General features: G+C 36.0%; 1 pseudogene; it reads right to left on the bottom strand.

The window, feature by feature from the left end:
- Nucleotides 1-3,466: 3,466 nt before the first annotated feature.
- LOC137712156 (glucan endo-1,3-beta-glucosidase, basic isoform pseudogene) lies at nt 3,467-4,836 on the bottom strand (annotated as a pseudogene).
- Nucleotides 4,837-7,937: the final 3,101 nt, after the last annotated feature.

A 7,937-nucleotide genomic window follows, 5' to 3' on the forward strand; every position in this document is an offset into this window, starting at 1 on the left:
AGAGATTATTTCCTAAAAAAGACATGGCTTCAATCATTTTTTTCAAAAAATTATCTACACGCCATATAACAAAAAATTCCAATTCAAATTATCATCCCAACATATATTATATATTATAAAAAATATTGACATATCATTCCATCATATATTATAAAAGATTAACAACATGCAACATATCAATTGAAATTTCAACATATATTATAAAAATTATCTATTCGCTAGTCACCGCACGGGTTTTGCAGCTTTTGTAGTCCTATTACGAAATTAAAACTGATTTTGTAAAAAACAAAAATTAAGTTGAAAAAAATTGAGAAAACTAAACGAAAAGAATTGACCAAAATTAAGCTGAACTCAGAACTAGGTTTGCCGTCTGGGACTCTATCACTCTTATGGACGACTAGAAGTGGACAGACTGCGGAATGGGAAGTCGGACTGCAGCTTGCAGCCCTACAAGTTTGTGACTGTGAGAGATGACGAATTTAGGAGGACAAATAATAGTCGAAGGCAGTTGGGAAATTGCTTCGAAATTTTGGGTTGTGGGCATAAAAATCTATAGTGGTTCTTAAAGAACTGATTTATGATATTTAATTAATTAAAAACTTCAGGTTTGAAATTAGTCCTTGGATTTGCGAAGTCTTAAAGACAAAGTGACGAATAGAAGGCTAAGAGTCGAAGACGCGGGAGCATGGTGGCAAAATTAAATTAAATTTTTTATACTTATATATGTGCAAAAGAAAAATAGTACCCCTTTCAATTTTGGGCCTTGGACAAGGGCCCTGTTAGCACTGGGCGTGAGCCGGCCTGACGGTGATGTTTGTGACATGTCATCCTAGGGTAAAAAGTTTATCACAATACGTATTAAAGTTGACTATTATTCTGACATGTCTTGATCTCGATTTATTAGGCTCGTATTTTCTTCTTTAAGTTAGGCTTTTAAAAAGATACTCTAATTAACTCTAGCTTAAGAGTATTGAATAATGATTGGGCTCTTAAAATGATGCGTTAATTAGTTGTGTCATAATGAAATTACTAGTTTTCGATGTGAGAATTAGTTTCTTTTATGACCCTGTGTGGTGTCATTCATGAGGCATGTTGAAGAATAAAGTTATACATATATGAGATATAACAAATATTATACGATTTATATGTAAGAGCTTCACTATTGCTAATATCATCAATACCTTTTATAATAAAAGTGATTAAGTTTAGAAAAATATCAATGATGTTTATGGTAGATATTACTAGACGTGAAAATTTAATTAGAACCTTCATTTCTTTACAAGACATGTTAAGTCTATTATGTATTGTGGTTCTAATTGATGACTAAATTTCTAAGTGATCTCTACTAGGATGAGACGTTCCATGGATAGCCTTGTCTGGGCGAAATCTTTAAAGCATGAGGCGAAGCCTCACTGGACCTAATTATATATATATATATATATATATATATATATATATAGTTATATATAAAAATATAATACTTTGTAGAACAAACATTGTCATTCAAATTCAAAAGGTAATATATCATCCAAATCAATTATAAAATAAACAAGTTTAGCTCGCAAACGTACAGACAAAGAAATCATTCATCCAAATCCTCTTCATCTAAATCAAAGGTAACATCATCCTCTTCATTGCCAAGTCTAGTTCAACTTGGAGGTTATGTCATCAAGTCTTCAAACAAATCTTCTGAATCATACTCCAAATTTGTGATTCTTTGACTTGAGGTTTCTTCATTAACTTGTTTTCTTTTGTAAGTAATAGGAGCTCGAGGTTGAGTAGGTTCACAGGAAGGAGGAGGAGGAGGAGGAGGAGGAGGAGGAGGAGGAGGAGGAGGAGGAGGAGGAGGAGGAGGAGGAGGAGGAGGAGGAGGAGGCTTTCTTGTAATTACATAAAAAAATTTGATACTTTTGTATCATTGCACTTGGATCCAAAAGTTTATATTTTTACATAAAGGCCCAACTTCACTAAAGGATAAAATGTTTTGCTCCTTTAATGAAGTTTTTGTTACTGTTGAACTTTTTGGTATCTAGTTGTAATAACATGAAGTTGTGAACATTTTTGTATTTAAAAAGTGATCCCAAAAGTTTGTGTTTTTGCAATATAGACCGAAAGTTGAGGTTATTGCATTTTTACCCAAATTAGTTAGAGCACAAAATAGTTTTGTCTCTTTAATAAGAATAAGATTTGCAATTCACTTAACTTCATTTATATCAATTCTATGAATCCAAAAACCTATTGTTTAATTAAAATGCTTTCTTGGTTAATGTGATTAATTATAAAAAGGTGATTATGAAGCAAAGGCCTACGATAATTGAGTTACATGATTGACCGCTTTTCATTATGAATGAATGGAAATATGTAGATTAGATCTTAATGTAATTTGTTTAGATCAAATGTGATGTAAAGGGTATAAGCTCTTCTATTTACTTTATATACTCTTTTAGTTTGTTTGCATGCAAATTGGAGTAGTTGGGTCCAATGCCCAATAGGACATAACAATTTAATTGGATTAAACGTGTAATTAAAGTCAAATCTCTTAGCAGTCTTGCTTCCATTAGGACTCAGTTGAATCAATGCTCTTCTGGGCTGAGAAGAAACTACACGTGGAATCATTATTGGGCTGAGAGTCATGGGTTTCCAACTTGAGTTATTTCTCTCAACCCAATTTTTGTATTTCAGGCCCACACAATAACAAGGGATATTTGACCTTCAATATTCCAAGAATCGTATAATATAATTCAAGAGTCTCTAGAGCACATGAATCTGATTTAGGAAGTACGTTCCAAAATCACATTTATAAGAATCATATGCATAAAAATCACATTTGGATAGTAATTATGCCTAACAGCTAAACAAATGTGATGAAGAGTATATATTTGTTATACACCATTATTATAAGTTGAAAACTTCCATGGTTAAGCTTTTTCGGAGGTGGCTTCTATCTATATGACTAAACAGAAGGAACAATGACACCAACAAGTGCATAAGACAAGTAGTATTTCCTTAAGAAATAGAATAATGGGCCTGGACATAAGATTTGTGAGGTCTAGAAATTGAAGAAAACTTTATACTATATTGACAGTTTTTATGTATCGATTATCATATAATTAAACACGTACGACATACAAAATAATAGAGAATTTGATAACCTTATTCGGAGGTGGCATCTATCTATATGACTAAACAGAAGTAACAATGACATCAACAAGTGCATAAGACAAGTAGTATTTCCTTAAGAAATTGAATGAGCCTGGACATAAGGTTTGTGAGGTTTAGAAATTGAAGAAAACTTTATATTATATTGACAGTTTTAATGTTTCGATTATCATATAATTAAACACGACATACAAAATAATAGGGAATTTTTTTGATAATTTTATTAAGACTATTTGATCGTACATGACCGCTTTTTGGGTACATGATACATGGTAACTCTTTATTGTCATAATGTACATTTACCTAGCTATGGTCGATTGAAAATAATTGGGTACTTAGGCTGTTTTTTGGGAGAAGAAACCCCCCAATGTTTTCTCAAGTTCTGGTGTATTTTGATTCTCATCAAATATGGCAAAGATGTAAGTTTCTATGGGTTTTCCTGGCCTTCTCGGAGTCCTTGTTTTCACATGTTAAATCAAGTGTGAGTAATATGTCTTTGCATTATCAACTGTCGTTTCCGTTCCACCAGCTGATGGCCAACCTGTCTCTGATACAACAATTTCCAAGGACCCTCCACCAACCTTCTCAAGGGTAGCATAAACACCATCCAAAATGGCATCAAAAAGATTATCATAACCAAATTTTCCATCTTGTACTACAGTTGATGGAGCCGTGAAAAGAGCATAATCAAGAGGAAGATCACGAGTGTTGCTGCTGTAACTAAAATACGGGTACAAGTTAACAAGTAATGGTGATTTGTGAATCACGAGGAAATGGATAATGGGTTGCAAAAGTGAGCTATATTCAAACTTGAATGAGCAATTTGACGGAGGATAGGCTTCTCCAAGTACTCCAGTGTCTATGGCAGTGGAAACTTTAATTTGTTTGGCAAGGCCAGCAAGAGAAATCGCCTTCTCTATATTTCGCATTGCTAGGACCAGAAATCGGGCAAACGAATTTGAGGGCTTGACTTCATTTCCTACCGCAATGTAATCGAATCTTACATTGGCATAGTTCATCACATTGTTTTGCACCCATGTTTTTGCATTGGCTTGGCTTGAAGCAAGGTTTTGAAGGTTGTCATTTGGCACGCCTAGCAAGAGCTCAATATTAGAGTTCTAAGGGCTCCCAAAGCAGCTTGGTTTGGATCATAGAGTCTCATTCTCTGGATTTTATATGTTTTGTAGAGATCAATAACTGCTGCTTGGGTTATTAGGTCAACGCCAATCATTCCATTACAGACACCAATTTGGGCACCAAGATTTGAAAGGACAAAAATTATTAGAGTTTTAACAAAACACTTCCGGTACTATTCACTTTTAACGAAAATGATATTTTTACTCTAAACAATCACTCTGGCACTATTCACTTATAACACTTTTTTGTCCTTTCGATTAAAACTCAAAGTTTTCAAGCCACTTTCATTAATTTTCCTAAATTATTATTGTTTTTATGGGATAACATGATGTTCCTAATTGATAACAAGTAGTGCGTTAAAACAAGTCGTCAAAACAATCTTACTTACGTCGACTGCCATATATAGAACCCTAGTTTTGAAGTATGAGAGATGGAAAGAGAGATACATGTAGTTTCAAAGCTAGCCATCAGTTGCCCTAGTACAAGTACTATGGAAATCATATAATATCCTCTGCCCGTTGATGAACTGGATTTAGCCATGACAAGAAAAATATTTATATCCAAATTAAGAAATAAATTATATTATTTTGTGTTCTCCTCAATGTTGTTCCTTGCTCTTTAATTTATAGAGATAAAAAAGAAGAATGTATGATTAAGAATGGTAAAGCACATTAACTTGCATGAAACAGTTTTAACTGTTTGTTTATCTATTCCTTTTTTTATGATGAATATCTTTCGTTTTTTGTATTTTTTTTGCTATTCATGGAATGACTATTTCTTCATTTGGTTGGTGGGTTAAGGCTAATGCGTTTTTAGTGGATTTGTGTAACAAAAAATGGTTAGTATAATTGTGATAAATAGAGTGAGGTAAAATGTAATTTACTCTTTTAGTTTTGTTCCCATTAGCTTTCTCTGGCAATCCAACTCTTAGTATGTAAAATTCCTTATAAAACAAAAATGAAATTTTCTAAAATAATAAACATACATTCCCATGAAGAATACAGAAGGAACAAAACTTTTATGGGATATTCCTTCTACGTAGTATAGTGCCCCATGAGATTGCAGTCTAGGTTTTTTTTTAATATTTTTATTTTTTATTTGTAACAAATGAGTACACTAAATAGAAGGGGGTGGCCTCACGATGAGCTATTATTAATGAGGTTCAAATTCGTTTTTTACGAGAATTGAACCTAAAATCTCTCACCATGAGATTGTAGTCTAGTTAAAAGATACTATATTTATTATATCATCTAAATGTAATAACTAGATGTTCTTCTTTTCTTTTATTTGTCTTTATTATTATTATTATTATTATTATTATTATTATTATTATTATTATTATTTATTTATTCATTTTTAGTAGGAGAGGAGTAGGTCAGATTATGTGACAACCCGTCCCAGAAATATTACAACGTACGTGTAAAAAGGCGAAATTGCCCCTAGTTCGATTTCTTTACGTTTAATTGTTGTTGTGAGTTTGGTTGGCATGTTTGGAGCCACACACACCTTCCCACACACCACAGCCTTTTTCCTCCTGTTTCCTGCACTGTCCCGAGTCCTCATTCCTTCCATTTTCTTTGAAAACGTACGGACACACACCCAAAACCTATCAAACCTTTACAGATCGAGGAAACCAAGACCATATTCGAACTCGTGAAGCTTGTAGGAGTCCAACCATGCCATTTTCAGGTAAGAACACCATCGTTTTCACGTCGAATCCACAACGTCCGATTTCGAGTACTGTTCATGCACACGTGATTTCTCACGTTTTAGGGAATTTCAAGCTTGTAGGTAGCTTGGTGAGGTCCCTAGGAGGCTTGGGGTGGTTCGTTTGAAGGATTTGGACGTCGGGATCACTAGTTTCGAAGTTGGCCGGAGTTGGGTTGTTTGTACAGGTGAGATTTCGTGGTTTTTAACCCTTGAAAGCAGTATAATTGTGTTCCTCTAGTTCCAAGCTTCATTTTGGTACCAATTTTGTCGAATTTGGGTGAAAAACGAAAAAGATATAAACGTTTGAAAATTTTCCAGTTTTCTGGCGCTGGAGGCTCGCCGGAGAAGGAGACGGAATATTCCGTCAAGTCTGACGGAATATTCCTGACGCCGTTGACGGAATCTGTCAAAACTGACTGAATATTCCCTACGGCGTCAGTTGACGCCGTCAGCGTGCCAGGCACGTGTGGCCGTGCCTTGGCCGGCGCGTGCGACGGTGGAAAATTTTTCTAAAAATTTGGGTGTGATCCTGAGGTTGAGTAGAGCACGTTGGTATATTCATTTGCCCCATTTGAGCATTGGATGAGAAGTTATTACGAAAGGTTGGTTATGTGCTTTAAAATTAACGTTTTTGTAGTTGTTTCGCATATAGGTGATACCTATCCCGAGGACGAGCGTGGTCACTCGAGGCAGGGGGGCTACGACCCTTCCACATACCAGTGAGTGGGCTTTTGGTTTTCCGTATATACCTATATACATTTATTTTCCCAGAAATTGTTTGAAAGAGTTATGTGTTTCATGCCATGCACTATATTATCATTGTTTATGCATCATTACGTGCATTATTAGTTGTATATATATATACATATGCATATCGGGTGTTGTGGACGCACAGGTAAGTGCCAGGTAAGTGTTATTCATGTTTACATTCAGTAGCGATTCGAGATGCTTAGAGAGCTCATAACCTGCACCCCCGATGTTAGTGCTCCCGCCCAGAGTAGGGCACAGTCCTTCACGTGATGTTCACCTCCCGCACCACACGCTCAGCTTGGATCCAAGTTAGGTGCACAGTCCTGTCGTACAGACCACTTTAGGTGGTTCCGACTCGTAGGTGACCCGCGATTATTCGCACAGCCTTCACATGATCGTAGCACTAGAGCGTTTATATGTATTACACCCAGGCCTGTCGTACAGACCACTTTAGGTGGTTCCGACTCGTGGGCAGGTTTAGTTATTTAGATTGAGATTTGAGCTCTAGATTCAGCCGTACAGGTCACGTTAGGTGACTCCGGCTGCCAGATTATATGTTATTGATATGATTTATACCTGAGCACTTGCATTTCATTATGAGGTTCCGGCATGGCATATTCTTGAGCATAATTGGTATATCTATATACATGTACATATGGTTATTTTCTAGGAAGTATACAGGTTTTACGGCGAGGGGTTAGAAAGTATTTATTAAATGGTTTTCGAAAAGCTTTGTTTTTGCCCACTCACGCTTTTGTTTTGCGCCCCTCCAGGTTCTAGTTGACTAGCAGGTTCGGTGGTTTCCCAGAGGGCTTTCCCGGCATTTCTGACAGACGATCACCAGCGTAGGGTCACCTTCGGGTGTACTGTTGTCGTATCATTTTCTTTTGGACTGCTTAGGCTTTATGCTCTGACCTAGGCGTCGCACGTACTTTGCACTTGTTATTACTTTATGTAAAATCAGTTTTTATTTATTCGTATTACTACTGCTAGTATTATTTTATTTAGCTTCCGCACTGTGCACATGGCTACGTCACCTCCACGTGACGGCCAACATGCCCTGATCTCGGTTGGGGTGTGTCAGATTAGCTAATAGTTGATGAAGGATGCAAAGCACCCACAACGAGAGGGTACCATACTTCTAGGAGCCAGATTGAGATCCACTTCAAATCTTTATGTTC

Source organism: Pyrus communis, chromosome 14, assembly GCF_041283825.1.
Source record: "Pyrus communis isolate YQ-2024b chromosome 14, ASM4128382v1, whole genome shotgun sequence".
Classification (NCBI taxonomy): domain Eukaryota; kingdom Viridiplantae; phylum Streptophyta; class Magnoliopsida; order Rosales; family Rosaceae; genus Pyrus; species Pyrus communis.